This window comes from Diaphorina citri, unplaced genomic scaffold (assembly GCF_000475195.1).
Source record: "Diaphorina citri unplaced genomic scaffold, Diaci psyllid genome assembly version 1.1 scaffold1474, whole genome shotgun sequence".
In the NCBI taxonomy this organism is placed as follows: domain Eukaryota; kingdom Metazoa; phylum Arthropoda; class Insecta; order Hemiptera; family Psyllidae; genus Diaphorina; species Diaphorina citri.
Window position 1 is genome coordinate 16,876 of NW_007378900.1, and position 16,599 is coordinate 33,474.

At 39.6% G+C, this 16,599-nt stretch overlaps 1 long non-coding RNA gene across 1 annotated transcript in view; it reads right to left on the reverse strand.

The window, feature by feature from the left end:
• Positions 1 to 15,552, reverse strand: part of LOC103516055 — an 18,675-nt gene extending 3,123 nt beyond the window's left edge. Inside the window, exons 1-2 of the long non-coding RNA XR_541743.3 lie at positions 15,440 to 15,552; positions 14,622 to 14,786 (exon numbers count right to left, since the gene is read on the reverse strand). This is a non-coding gene — a long non-coding RNA (uncharacterized LOC103516055). The remainder of the gene's footprint in view (positions 1 to 14,621; positions 14,787 to 15,439) is intronic.
• Positions 15,553 to 16,599: the final 1,047 nt, after the last annotated feature.

Consider the following 16,599-nt stretch of genomic DNA (forward strand, 5'->3'; position numbering starts at 1 on the left):
TTATGTTTTGTACAATGTAACCGTTTATAGTTTTTTATAGTATTATTTTATGTTTATGTGTATTCCTACAACCCTTCCTTAGTCTTCACCGGCGAAACTAGTCCGTAAAATGAAAATGAAATAAAAACCCAGATTATTTTTTAAAAATAGTGAAGAAGTATACGTTTGTCATTTCAACCTACCTAGTCAAGATGGACCTTCACAAAGTTACAGAATCTTCAATCTATCAGTAGGAAAGGAAGACATGGAGAAGATCAACCTGACAACAACAGACGCGACCGACCGTATCAAATGGAGGCAGGGGTGCGACGAGGCCAAATACCGACTTGAGTATAAGTGGCCATGGCAGTAAGTAAGTACAAATTCTAAAAATAGGTGGCAGACCAGTTACTATAACCTCAAAACAACAAGGAAAACTGATTCGATTTCAGCTGATGAAGAAGCAAAGCAGATTGGAAGATTCCGTTAGTTGAAGATTTCAGCAATTCCAATAGCAAGAACAAGTGTACCAATCTACCAATACCACAGAAATACTATACCATGTACCGTACCTAACAACCTAACCTAATTTAATCATCAACAATGTACAGTCCAATCTAGACTCAAATACAGTCGAACCAAGATATAAGCACAAAAACGCTGAAAATCGGGTGAGTGGGACGAGGCCAAATACCGACTTGGGTATAAGTGGCCATGGCAGTAAGTGAGTACAAATTCTAAAAATAGGTGGCAGACCAGTTACTATAACCTCAAAACAACAAGGAAAACTGATTCGATTTCAGCTGATGAAGAAGCAAAGCAGATTGGAAGATTCCGTTAGTTGAAGATTTCAGCAATTCCAATAGCAAGTAACAAGTGTACCAATCTACCAATACCACAGGAATACTACCATGTACCGTACCTAACAACCTAACCTAATTCAATCATCAACAATGTACAGTCCAATCTAGACTCAAATACAGTCGAACCAAGATATAAGCACAAAAACGCTGAAAATCGGGTGAGTGGGGGTAAATTTTGAGACACAAATTTTTGTGAAAAGGCTCTGCCTTTAGAACATGTTCATGATAACTTAAATAGACTATGTCAGGTTTGTCAGGCAGCTAAAGGCACGCCACACACAAAGTGTGTGTGCTATCTATGCAATAAATACAACTACAGGCACATGGCATTAAAAAAAAAAAATCAAGGGAAAAGGCTCTGCCTTTAGAACATGTTCATGATAACTTAAATAGACTATGTCAGGTAGCTAAAGGCACGCCACACACAAAGTGTGTGTGCTATCTATGCAATAAATACAACTACAGGCACATGGCATTAAAAAAAAAAAAAAATCAAGTATGCCAATATTTTATTGTGTATGCCAATGAATATGTGGGGTTTATGCCAGTATGAATATGCAACTTCCCGAATATTCTACATACTTGTACTCTCCAAATAGGGAGCCAAGGTCCTTGAAATCTAACGGGACTAAAAACTAAAATTTATCAATATAGGTGCTCGTAATATGGCCGGCCGGTACAGAGCACCCTTGGGAAAAGGCTCTGCCTTTAGAACATGTTCATGATAACTTAAATAGACTATGTCAGAGGCACATGGCATTAAAATAAATAAATAAATAAATAATAATAATAATCAAGTATGCCAATATTTTATTGTGTATGCCAATAAATACGTAAGGTTTATGCCAATATGAATATGCAACTTCCCGAATATTCTACTTGTACCCTCCAAATAGAGAGCCAAGGTCCTTGAAATCTAACGGGACTAAAAACTAAAATTTATCAATATAGGTGCTCGTAATATGGCCGGCCGGTACAGAGCACCATGTTTTCAAAATAAGTATGCATAATTATGTTGATATGCATAATGACCTAACCTAAAAGGTAATTGTTTCCTAACCTAAAAGCTAATATGAATCTAATTAATAATAATTCCCCTTCGTTCCACGGTAATTGTTTCTTCTTCCTTATATTTGTTTGGGAACTTGACCAAACCTAAGACAAATTCACAAAATTGCTGCGGTAAACCAAGGAAAATACCTCATTGAAAATTTCAATTCAACCACAAACCCCGTCTGGTGCATCTTGGGACACAAGTCATCAAATTTTCATCGGTGGACTGTCTTTTTTTTTAAGATGAGTGTTCCACCGCCGTTTTTATTTCGTAGCAATAAAACAACTACTACATTAGACGCATGTGGTCTGTATCGTAGCATGCCCATCCCGTAGTATGCCTCTCATCAGATGAGCGAGAAGAGACACAATACTTCCCATTTAGGTGCTGGGGTCAACACGAGAAGACCAGAAAGTAACCCGTTGAAATATTTGCAATCGAAAAACGAGTACAAATTTTTGTCGATGGTGGGATACGAACCCGGGACCTTCTGCATGGCAACCAAGCGCGTTACCACTGGACCAACCGTGCCCCCAACTCTTGCAGTAACACTTTTCCTATCATCATGGCACAAGTTGACCGTTTTCCAAAGGCTTACCGGAATGATTCCGTAGTGGGAATCGACAGAAAGTTCGACCTTTGGATACTTACAATTTGGACAGTTTGTGTTTATCCCGGAACCAGCACAAAGCCCAGTGGACCGTCAAAATCCTGGCGGTCAGCCCTGCCCTTATCACCCGATCTTAACATTCCCAACACACAATTCATTTCATCGGGGTTTGATCGCGATATGAGCCTACTAGCTACGCATATTTTCTGTATCGTTATAAGCCATTATCATTAATGTACGTATGGTCTGAACTTACTATACGCACAGTACTTCTGTTATGTTATTATTGTTATTAAGCATGTACCTAGATGGTTTGTATATTGTTTTAGTGTGTGTAAAGTCAGCATGTATCTGGTTTATGTATTGTTTCATCGCGTGCATAATACATATCTAATTCAATATGTAGTTATGTAGCAATTTATCCTTAAGTACATTTATTTGTTTCATCTAGGATTCTAGCTATTCAACTGCGGATTACGAGCATACGCGTAAGTCTTGTGCCCGGAAATCCGTGAGAGAATGTGGAGTATTAGGCTAATGAGTGTGATCGGTACCAGTAGGTATCTGGGTATGATTTCTAAGCTCCCTGCTGAGATTTTATATCAGTGAGTACCTGGTTATTTTTAGGCTCCTGATGACGCATATTGTGGATATCTTTGGCCTGTTACACATATTTGACATACACACATACAAACACATATCTTAAACTAAATGGTCAATTGGTCATGCTGATTTTTTTATTTATTTTATTTGACTTTCGGTCTGACACTCTAAGATGAATTCAGCAGACGGTCTGATGCAGCCAGCGAGCGGCGATAGCACAGATAACGTACTAGAGACCTTGAGTAGTTATACAGTGACGTTAAGTTGAGAAACCCTGTACGGAGTTAGACCTTTTGTATGCTAATGACACGGCCATCCAGACTGCTCCTTTCTGAATGGACAAGATTTGGCATACAAACTGGACACGGAAAGTAACTTAAGCTGTGGGTATCTAATAGGTATTACTTCTGGGCTGAGGTGTCGCTCCCAAGATCGACCCGAGCCACCCTTGCACAACTCAGATCCGACTGGTGCAAACTACTGCAGCACTACATGGCCAGAATAGATCCATCTGTGCCTGATCGATGTCCCAGGTGCAGTGGATCACCTCACGATGTCCACCACCTGTTCAACTGTCCAGACCTTCCAACCATCCTGGACCCAACAGCCTTATGGACCAATCCTGTAGAGGTGGCGCAGCGAATGGACAAAATTTGGCATACAAACTGGACACGGAAAGTAACTTAAGCTGTGGGTATCTGATAGGTATTACTTCTGGGCTGAGGTGTCGCTCCCAAGATCGACCCGAGCCACCCTTGCACAACTCAGATCCGGCTGGTGCAAACTACTGCAGCACTACATGGCCAGAATAGATCCATCTGTGCCTGATCGATGTCCCAGGTGCAGTGGATCACCTCACGACGTCCACCACCTGTTCAACTGTCCAGACCTTCCAACCATCCTGGACCCAACAGCCTTATGGACCAATCCTGTAGAGATGGCGCAGCTCCTGGGCCTGGAGACGGAGATGTAGTCGCCAACGCTAACAACAACAACTTCTGGGCTAAAGATGGCCATTTGTAGCGTCGTGAAAGCAGTTCAGTTCCTGGAGTAGGCAACTATGCCAGATTTCCTTCTCTGGAGTTAGGTTTTAGAAGTCAGGGCACGTACGAGTAGCGAATTAACACAATACCATTAAAGCAGTCCAGCTCCTGGAGTAGGCAACTATGCCAGATTTCCTTCTCTGGAGTTAGGTTTTAGAAGTCAGGGCACGTACGAGTAGCGAATTAACACAATAACCAGTTTCGAGAACCGTTTTTGGTCAAGAAAATAATGTCGGATTCTTTCTTTTCCGGGTTCCGCCAATCTCCAACGTAGAGAAAGAGAAACAATCAATATCAATTTATTGATGAGCTGCCCAAAGTTTGGGTTGCCAGATTGAAGTTTTACGGAACAAAATATTTCGGAACAGCCCATTTCAGCCCAAATTTTTTCAACATTGTTTAAATTGTTCAGCACTAAGATTGTAGCATTGAAAATAGGAACGCCACTCAATCATTCTGCAATCTCCAACGTAGAGAAAGAGAAACAATCAATATTAATTTATTGATGAGCTGCCCAAAGTTTGGGTCGCCAGATTGAAGTTTTACGGAACAAAATATTTCGGAACAGCCCATTTCAGCCCAAATTTTTTCAACATTATTTAAATTGTTCAGCATTAAGATTGTAGCATTGAAAATAGGAACGCCACTCAATCATTCTGAGATTTCTGAGGTAAGTCTCAGGGGCAAGATTCGGCACATGTTGACGTCGTCCAAACGCAAGTCCACATTGGAGCAATCAGCAAATAGCTCATGTGATGATAACTGTATTGTTTGCTCTCAACAATATCAGCAAATAGCTCTACTTATTGGCCACTTAACATAACTTGGTAGCCAAATCTGGACCACAAAACCTGATTTGTTTAACATCACACTGGCGGTTGTTGTTGTTTTCTTCATTGGTTGTTATTTCAATATTATGACTACTATTTTTTTAAATCAAGTTTTTTGTTATTAATGTGTCAACAACTTCAAAGTGTTAAAAACAATGTCAAGTGTGATAAGAAACAAATACCGTCACACTGCTATGTCTGATAAGCCAATTTATACCGCCCGCCATCTGATAAAATATAAATAAATAGTAATAACTAGTGGTTGACCCGTCCTTTGTACGGGACCACCACACACACACAAATACACTCCCCCCCACACACACCACACCCATCACACCACACCCATCACACACATCCCATCACACCACACCCATCACACATCCACCACCACACACCACATCCACCACACACACACCACACCCACCACTTGTCCTGTAAACAAGATTTTCAAGTACTGAAAGAACATGTATCAAGTACGGGGGGGATTTTTTGTTAAGTGCGTCAACAGCGGTTTGTTGCGATGTTATATGTTATATGCTTTCCGATTTGAAGTGCCTCTGATGAGGTCTTGTATTTTGTACATGGAAAATGGATGATTGATGCTGTTGTCGGTTAAACAGCCTCCAGCTACATTTTGAATGACATCTTTAATCCTGCGATTTGTAAACAAGCCCAGAAGAGGTAGTAGGTACCTACCTATTATCCTTACTACCGGTCTTTACTTTTTCCTACCTCGGTGGTGTAGTGGTCAAGGCGCTCGCCTGGTAAACAGGAGGGCGTGGATTCAATCCCAGCTGAGGTATGGAATTTTATCCTCAATATAATTTGAGAATTTGACCACAATAATAGTAGTACCCTACTGCTGGAGTAAAGGAAGGGACTTTTCAGTCCTATGCGAGCAGTATAAATAAGCACTATTATTATTATTATTTTTTTTTTTTCTTTACTTAGACGTCTTAGACCATATTATTCCAATTCTAGAAGATAATGCATCAAGACTTTCAAGTCCCTTTCCATAATTTGTGAATATGTCACTTTGCTGTACCATCACAACCATTCCGCATTTAGTGAACTATAAGAAACATTGCACCACTGACCACCAAATCCACTAGTTGCAAAGTACACTAAGTCACTACGCACAACTAGTCCCCAAGAATCGTGAAGTTCGAGGCACGAAAATGGTCTAAGAATTGCTTGAGCATCACGCGCAACTTTCGTGAATTCTTCGTGTTTGGTAATGGGGCTATCTTCTAATTCAAATTGTTTTCACGTTCTTAATTCATGTTTTTTTATGTTCTTTATAATGACCATGTTTATTTCTATTGTTTCCTCTGCTGTAATTACTTTCGTCAGGGCCTGAAAGTTCGGAGACGTTGAATAAATGGAGATTTCAAGATTACAAAAATAGAGTTAAGGAATAAGAGATTTTAAGAATAAATAGAAATTTCGAGGATTGATAACTTCAGACGTATTTGAATTTGGAGCGACGGGGTTGGTGATTTGGAAAATAGGGGTGCGTGGCTAACTTCATGATGGATTTCCTCTCAGAATATTGGATGGAAAAACGGATTCATGGAGTTCGGAGACTTTGGATGCCTCGCTGTCTCGAAGGCGGACTTTATGGTCATCTTCTCCAAAGTCTTGTTTTATGTGGCTCGTGGCAAATCGATTGTTGGGAATTGAAGAAGAATGAAGATTCTTTTGTTCAGGTGATTCGGGTGGACATTGAGGAGTAGAACAGTAGGTACTGTTAGCTTTTATAAGACTACTAGCTGAATTCCGTCGCTTCGCTCCGGAATCCCGCTAGTTTATCCCGAGGCATGGCCAAACTTGTGGAAAAGGCATGGCCGAATTCATGGATTTCATGCATATTGAAACCTGATGAAGATGAAGTGGCAATTTGAAACGTCGGAAAATGTCGAGGTGATTTATCTCCTTTTATCAACAATTCAACACCAAGTTAAGTTCGTTCTCCTTTTATCAACACCTCAAGTTCGTTGACCTCAAATTAATTAGTTTTCTCCGATTTACCTCACCTTGCATTTTGCAAGGATAGGGTTGGGGTCCGAAAAACCACTTGACTGCTAAAACTCATCAATGGTATCGGGAGGTGCGTGAACGTCAAGAGTTCAAATCGACGCCGACGTCCGACGTCAATAGTAACACAAAACAAAATAGGAAATGGTTCAGACTATTTCATAGATTAATACTTCTCATCTATTTTCAAACAATTACTTAGTCCGTCTTCTCGTCATTTTCCATAGGAAAATTCGTAAACTTTCGAAGGAAAATTCCTTCTTTTGGCAAATTTTCAGACATATTTTGTAATTCCTTGTTCTCATCCCCTGCCAATTGCTTGTAGTTTTGTCAATTTTCCTCTGTGAGTGATGGTTATCAATAGAGAAGTCAAATTGAATCACTCTGCTCAGCGGGGATGTATTGAAACCTGATGAAGATGAAGTGGCAAGTCAGACAATGTCGAGGTGATTTATCTCCTTCTATCAACAATTCAACACCAAGTTAAGTTTGTTCTCCTTTTATCAACACCTCAAGTTCGTTGACCTCAAATTAATTAGTTTTCTCCAGTTTACCTCACCTTGCATTTTGCAAGGATAGGGTTGGGGTTCCTATGGAATATGAACCTCAACTCCCGAAAAACCACTTGAGTGCTAAAACTCATCAATGGTATCGGGAGGTGCGTGAACGTCAAGAGTTCAAATCGACGCCGACGTCAATATTAACACAAAACAAAATAGGAAATGGTTCAGACTATTTCATAGATTAATACTTCTCATCTATTTTCAAACAATTATTTAGTCCGTCTTCTCGTCATTTTCCAAAGGAAAATTCGTAAACTTTCGAAGGAAAATTCCTTCTTTTGGCAAATTTTCAGACACATTTTGTAATTCCTTGTTCTCATCCCCTGTCAATTGCTTGTAGTTTTGTCAATTTTCCTCTGTGAGTGATGGTTATCAATAGAGAAGTCAAATTGAATCACTCTGCTCAGCGGGGATGAAATTGGCTGGAAGAACAATGAAGAGGGAGGGAGAAGGGATTGGGGAGAAAGAAGCGGAGGGAGAGGGATTTTGGGCGTCAGAGAGGGAGGAGGAGGAAGCTCTCGGTTGAACTGGTATTGGATTAGAAGGGACTCCATAGAGAGGGGAAGAGGGAGAAAGAATGGCAGGGGAGGTGGAGATAAAAAGGGGAGAAAATGGCCCCAGGGGTTATAAAAGCTCAAGCCCAAACAATATGGTGAGGGTATACCTAAAAAACTGATTACACAAAATTCAACTGATTGGCCATTAGGAGTGCGAAAAATTAGCTGACTGACCATAAGGCAATATGCAAAAGGGCGGTTTACATCGTTTGGCGAAAGAAAATTTCGGAAAAGTCGTACCATTTTCCAGTAGTCGGAAAAACCACTTTCGGGATCATAAAACTCAACTGCTGGCAATTATTGTTTGGGTCCCATATTACTTGGGGGTGGGGGGGGGAAACACAGATTAATTCTGCCTGAAACAAGAGAGACAAACGGGAGGGAAACAGCAAGGTAAGGGAAAACGGGGGGTAGACGGTAGAGGGAGAGAGACAGGGATTAGGTATATTGGATTAACTTTGTCGTTGAAACCTCGAAATCAATGCTTTAAGAAACCAGAGGAGGGAAGAAGGAGAACAACAAGAAGAGGAGGGGATACATGGAAAGACGAAGGGGAGGGAGAGAGAGGGATTAAATGTTTCGCTGAAACCCCTGAAAAAGACGAAGAGTAGGAAACTGGGGAGGAAGGTAGGGAAAGAGGGAGGAGGAGAACGACAAGAAGAGGAGGGAAAGAAAGGGAGAAGGAGACAGAGAAATTTATTTTAATAAACTCACACGCTGAAACCCCTGAATCAATGCAACAAAGGAGGAGGAGGGAGGGAGGGAGGGGGATATTGTACAGTTAGTCAATCGCAGGTCCGATTCGTCCGATCAATTTAGGTGAGTTTAGAACTCTAGAACCTGGGTGTCTACACCTAATAGTTATCTACATATCTAATATCTACGAGTATATTGATTTTATGTAATATGTATACATAGGTAGTTATAGTTACGTATTGTTATAGTAGCCGTCTAATGATTGTATGATGTCACCACGGAAGGAAGTCATCCATCTATGTATGACTAGAAGTGGCCTTTCACTCTTCAAGACCAATTTGAGCTGGTACACTTCTTCTTCTTCTCCCTAGCCTCTTCCTCTTTTAGGTCGGCGACAGTCGGCGTTTCTTGTCAGTCTCTTCCAGGCAGCCCTTTTGTGTACATCATGTCCTGATGCATTTGAGCAGGTGGACAAGACTGCATAATGCTCCTTTAAGCTTCTGGTACAGAAGATATTCAGCTTCTAATATCGGTCACTTACACTCAAACTGTCAGAACGTGTGTGGCGCAAAAAGCTTCGGACCGAAGTCTGTTAGGCCAGTCACTCACGCTCAGACCGTATAACAGACCGTGGCAGTCTATCAGATAGTTGGAACGTGTGTTACGGAAAAAGGTTCAGACCTAGGTCCGTCAGACTGTCTGAGAGACCGCGGAGACGGTCTGAGCGTAAGTGGCCCCTATATCTTCAGAAAGACAATATACCTCTGGTGAAAAGAGTCCTACCACAGAAGAAATCACCTTCGCCAGAGAACATTTCCAACTGAAGAAGTCAAAGAGGAAAGAGGTATTGAATAGAAAGGACCCTTCTTATTTCTAGCTCTAGCCTTATTTTCGGATAACGAGATTGAAAAGATTTCAAATTTCGATGAATATTGATGAGCGTAATATGGGATACATTGGGAGAAGTATTGATTGATTCCATTACCGAAACAAGCAACATATTGATGATACGAGCAACAGTGGCGTAGCGTCCATATAAGGCGTGTATGGCGGCCATACACTCGAAATTTCACTCAAATACCCTTAAATATTGACTTTAAATTTGATTCATGATAATGAATGAATGAATGAATGAATGAACTTTATAAGGAATTGTGGTTATTTTGTGATGAATTTGATGAAAATGATTAAATTATGGCTAATTTGTGAATATGTACTTTTATTTTTTGTATCGTTGTAGCGGTTTTGCTTTTAGCAAATGTTGTATTTCGAAGCAATGCAACAACTACCTTCTACATTAGACTCTTATGTTCTGTGTCTTAGCATACCTCTCGCGTAGTTCCCTGTCAGATGGAAAATAAGAGACAATACAAAGTTACAGAGCCATCTATATACATGTGTTCATGTGTATATCCAGAAGATGATACTTCCCATTTAGGTTCTGAGACATTTGGGTCAACCATAGACCATAGAACACCAGAAAGTAACTCGTTATAATATTTCCTTATGATACAGGGGAGGGGAAAATTCAACAATATAATATGCTCTGAAGATGTTATCTCAACGCTTCATTGTTCTCAAATACTCAAATAAGGGCGCGTCCTCCCTCCCCTTTTTACTCCACCCTTCCCCTCAATCGCTTTATCGCTCTCCTCTCCCACCCAAACTCTCCTCTTGTCTCCTGATTTCTAAGCTCCCTGCACAGTATTAGGTAAAAAAAGAACCACCCATAATGTAATTCCCCTTGTGAATGGTTGTTTTCTGCTTAATAATAATGCTGTCTATATATTTCTTTTTATAGCGCCGTAGGCCTTCTTAATTTGCCTTGAGGTCTTTGTTCGTCAAATATTGGGGAAAACCTAAGGCAATCTCTAGGCCTACAACGTCACACAGTTTGAAAAGCACTGGTCTACAGCATCTCATCCTCCCTGAGTATCTCAGTATGTTAATGGGATGATGACAGATAAGAGAACACACCCCCATCCGGGCAGAGTAAATAAACCAAAATCTAACCCCTTGATTAAAGATACCCGTGATTGAAGTCCCTGAGGTCTTTCTTCGTCTCATCAAATATCGCGGCAAACCTAAGGTGTCCTCGCTTAGTTTGAGAAGTACTGGTCAATTTAGCTCAATAAGATCATTTTGCAGATAGATCTTCTTCAACCGTGAACTTTATTCGAAATTTTAATTTGGCGATTTTACCTTCCGTATCCTATAGGAAGGAAAGTAATGTAATCGGGTAAAATTCTCTTCTTTCTTCTTCGTTTTTTTCTATCCATTCTTCTTCTCCTTCCTCTATTCCCCTATCCTTCTTTATCTTCCTCCTCCTTCTCCTCCTTCATTCTCTTTCAGACCATTGACTCGTCTTTTGTTGTGAGCGTCGACATTGTCGACATTTTAAAAGGACAATGAAAGCAATAAAAGAGCAAAAAGAAGAGGGGGGAAGAGGAGAAAGGAGGAAGGGGAAAGAGCAAAGAGGGGTGGAAGACCCGAATTGTGATTAAAGAGCGCTCAAAATGGATTTCACCAGCCGATGACATTTGTGTTGTGATAGGTTTGACATGTCTTTGTACTTTGACATTTGGAAAGCACCACCTCCGCCTTCTTTGTCAATAAAGACTTCTGGGACGGAAATGGATCGTTGAATAAATGGAGATTTCAAGATTACATAAATAGAGTTAAGGAATAAGAGATTTTAAGAATAAATAGAAATTTCGAGGATTGTTAGACACATGAAAAGGGGGTGCAAAAGAAGAAGGGGAGGAGGAGAGGTGAAAGAAGGGGAGGGAAGGGAGAGATGGGTAAAAATCGAGACAAATGTAAAGAGAATTTAATTGTTGTCTTTGATAATGGAATTGAGTTGAGAGGGGAAAAATAGAATAGAATGGGGTGGATTTCGATAGAATATTGTAAAATGAGGAGGAGGAGGAGGAGGAGGAGGAGAAGGAAGAGGAAGAAGAGAAGAAGAAGGACAAGTATGGCTGGACACTGATTTTTCGTAATCGGTAAAAAGAGGAAAAGAAAACTAGCCATTTCCAGACATTTTCAGGGTGTAGGTAGAGTCTGTAGAGATTTTGCATGCTTATGGCTTCTCAAGGTTTGTCCACATATAGTCGACCGGCCGTCGACTAAACCGTACACACTGCCACGATAACATTGTAGATTCACCTCATTGATTGACGGCCGGTCGACTATGTTTGGACAAACCTTAATGGTGTGTATAGCTGTATAGGTGTACTCTACATTCTTACTGAAAGCTACAGTTAAGTACTGAGCAGAGGTGACCTACCAGTCCGGAAATAATCAGAGCATCAAAGATAATGCAAGTAATCCTGGTTGTAACTAAGGGCCGAATGCACAGTCGTACCCTAATGATTAGGAATTCCTTTTAGTGCTTTCCTAAAATTCATATGCATAGTGGATCCTAAACTCCTCCTGGTTACGCAAGCGCGATGTGTATTTCCGACTTTCTTTTACATTTTAATTTCAATACACTGACGTGCAGAAAATTCCGAACAGATTGACTTTAAAAGTTTAAAATGGCTATAACAGTGTTCAATGAAAACTGAAAACTGTCCTTTTTTTTTGCATTATGGTATATATTTAGGGTCTCCAGATCAAATTTTTAAAAAGTAGGACATTTAATTCCAAAAACCCGGACATTCCATCGAAAACCCGGACATTTCCCAAATTTCAAAATGTTGTATAGTTTGCACCAGTGCCCAGGGTGCAGAGAACACTGCATTTGCCTTACTTAATCGTTCGTTCTTCTTAACATTCCGATGAAAGCAAACATTTTTACTGGTTTTGTTGATGTTTCATGAATACGAATGTCCATAATGTAAAGACAATCATTAGTCATGTAAAATACACATGACGAATTGTCAACCTATTATGAAATTGTAGGTATAACCTATGTATAAACCTATCGATCTTTTTTTTTTTCAAATCTTTTCTCAAAAGAATTAAAAACGCTTTTTAATATTATTGGAGTCTTATCATCAAAAACCCGGACATTTCCCAAATTTTCAAAAATCCCCCCGGACGCCGGACAAACATGTAAAAACCCGGACATGTCCGGGAAAACCCGGACGTCTGGAAACCCTATATATATTGTATCTAGAAAAAAACTTTTTTTGAACAGTTTGATATTAGGTGAAAAATCGAAAGTGGCCTATGACGAACAGACGCCATTAGTATTAAAGCAGAAGGAAATAAACAACATAGAAAAATGGATAACTTAAGGAAATAGGAAATCTTAAGGAAAAACGGAACTTAAATCATTTAGGAACGACTGTGCATTCGGCCCTAAGAATAGCTAACTTGTAGTAAGATGTAGCAGTTGTAACTAAGAATAGCTAACTTGTAGTAAGATGTAGCAGTTGTAGCTAAGAATAGCTAACTTGTAGTAAGATGTAGCAGTTGTAGCTAAGAATCCTTTTGTGTATAACCTAACCCTATACTAACACTGGTCACTGCTCGAATAGTGAAAACTCTTATTTGCGTTTAACCTAACCCTATAATAACATTGGTCACTGCTCAAATTGTCAAAGCTCCTTTTTGCATTTAACTTAACCCTATAATAACACTGGTCACAGCTCATATTGTGAAAGCTCTTTTTTGCGTTTAACCTAACCCTATAATAACACTGGTCACTGCTCATTTGTGACAGCTCCTTTTTTTTAGCAACATTCCATTGACGTAACTTCTGAACAAGTACAGTTGAATTTTTAACGTTATCGATTGTAGGTACCTACATGATGAAAGCTGAAAAAATGCTGCGTACAGTATTTTTTTGTCACCCTGTACTACATGTATACCTTCAAACTAGGATAAAAGCTAACTTGTGGTAAGATAACAGACTACTTGGTGTATAAGAAAGCTTTCTGGTGAAAATATTTTACGAATGGATGGCCTGAGACTGTTAATTTCTTGAGACGTTTATGAAAATATTAGACCATGAGAATGTAAAATAGTAAGTCCCGGGTTCGAGTCCCGGCGGGGCCGAGGTTTTTTTGGGCTCTGTGCTTTGGAGTTCGGGGTGCACTCAGCCTCGTGAGGAAAAGTGAGTAGCTACTTTAATCGAGTAGCGACCAGTGGCGGCATTACCAGAGTAAAATGATGATACGAGTAGGTATATGAAAACAGTAAAGAAAAGTAGTAATGCTGTAATACCCACTAAAGTTGTGAAAAAGCTCTGCTTTACCACAGAGTTACATGATTGGATTTGATGTAAAACAGTAAAATATTCCATGAACAGGAGAGGGAGGGAGGGAGGGAGGGGGAGAGAGAGAGGGGGAGAGAGAGAGAGAAAGAGGAAGAGAGGGAGGGTTGTAATTTTGTCTTGGACAAAAACTGATGACGATTTATTACAAGCGGATAAATGAGTTTTTCGTTCTACCTAACCCCCTTTGTAATCCTATTATATCTTCACTCAGCTCTCTCTCTCTCTCTCTCTCTCTCTCTCCCTCCCTCCCTCTCTCTCTCTTCCTCTCCTTCTATCTTCCTCCCACCCTCTCTCATACACATTACACACTCATACCAATTCACAGATTTAAACTCATTTGTTTCTTTCTCTCTTTTCCTGCCACCCAGGCTCTCTCTCTCTATCTCTCTCTCATCCACACCCATATCTTATCGGAATTTATCGGATATGAAAGGAAATACATTTTTCGCAATTTTTTTTTCTTCCATTGTCTTATTCGTGAAAAACACGAAGAATGAAAGAACAATAGCTTAAAACAAGAGTAAAAAAGGCAAAAGGATATTATCAAAGTCTTACCAACCTTTTCAAGAGAGTGAAGTCCAAATAATTACCGGTAAATGTCGTCGGTGATCACTTATCAGGTGGCACACAGTTTAAAAACAATAAGATAAAACACGGTTTTTCTTTTGGGTGTTTTTTTTTAGAGTGATTAAGTTACATTAGATGTAAACTAAAACACTGAAAACTGAAGATGAAAATTATTGAGTGAGGAAAAAAGTCGAAATTGATGTAGATATCTTTAAGGTTCTGAAAGGTATCGTTAAGGTAGGTTGAAAAAGCAGGTGTAAATCCCGAAAAACTTCTTAAAAATCCGATTGAGAATTTCTTCAGAGATGGATTTCAGCGGTCAAAACCGATACCCTCAAAGATGACTTTAAAGAATCTTAAAGAAATGACGCCTATGAACGAAAAGTCCACAAACCCTAAACACTAATTTATTCAAAAGAAACCAACTAAAAGAGTAAAATACACTTTCAGAACCCTAAAAAAAAAGGCACACACCAATATCAATCACAAAAATTGCTGTTTTTTGGGGGATCCAAATAGGGCCAAAAAGTACCGAAAAAAGACAAAATAAACAAAAAATAAATGGCAAAATGGAAAAGAACAAGAAAATCACGGAACAAAAATTGGAACCCAAATTAAGCAATAATAAAAATATAAAAATTCTGCTGAAAAAATAATAAAAATTGTCAAAAGCAACAAAAAATCAACTCCTAGCGAAATGTAACAAATCTGATGAAAAAACGTCTAGCAAAAAATTTATCAAAACTGACTATTTAATCAAAACTGACAAAAGTGCTGATAACGATTTCAACGCGAACTTGAAGGCAATACCTGCAGCAGTACAACTCAAAGTTACTAATGCCGGGTATGACTCACATGCGGGAGCAGACACAGACTTTCAAACGAGAACGAGAACACACAGCGTATGATAACAGAGAAACAACACGGTTGGATTGATAGTGACGGGAAACGGGAGGGAAAAAGTGAGAATTTGAGAGAGGGGAGAGAAAAAATCCCGCGGAAGAGGGATTTTTTTCCAGTCATGCTGGAGAAGAGAGATGATGGTGGAACACCTTTTGGACATGGAGAAGGCCCGGATATTGTTTACAACAAATATAGGATGAGCAAAGTAAAAGTGAGACTGGATGTAGAATCCAGGACAGGTATGTGTAGTCAAATGGTCAAACCCCATGATAGACACTTGGCCTGCACAACTGCCGAGAAAAGGGTCTTGGAGATTGAAATAAACATAAAACTTACAGACCTACAGCAAAACCTCAGAGAATATAAAGAAAGTCGCAACCCATTAGATGTCATTCTCTACAGCCCACATTAAACATAACTACAACACTCCCGAAAAAATTGAATTGACAAAACCCATTTCTAAAATCCTTTAAAGAACGTCACAAAATATCATAATAGGAAGCTTGCAAAAGAGATAAGAGAGATAACACAACTTCAACACTAGCAAAGGTATCAGGAACGAAAATTCCAAAGGTCTTCTTTTGAGGAATTTCACACTCTCAAAATACCTCCCAAATTTCACACTCTAGTAGAAATTTCTCTTTTCTTTTCAAGCATAACAAGTTAACCACCTACAATATTAACCATTTATTAACCACCCACAATATTCGCCATTTGTTTCCCAGTCAAGTCATGTGTGTTGTATCTTGTATCTTTGTGGTTTTTGGTGGAACTTACCGAATTCCTCCATGTTTGGGTGTTGACGTATACTTACCAAGAGATACGTGACTTAACATCAAGTCTCTTACCGTTCTCGAGATATTTTGTTTACAGACAGACAGACACACGGACCAATGTCTGAAACTTTGGATTTAGGCTCTAGGCTAGGGACCTCAAAACGTGTTTTGGCATTAAAAACTGACCATGGAAAATTTGACCCGATTACATTACTTTCCTTCCTATAGGATAAGGAAAGTACTAGATAAGATAGGAAAAGATATACTAGGACAACAGGACAGACAACAAAC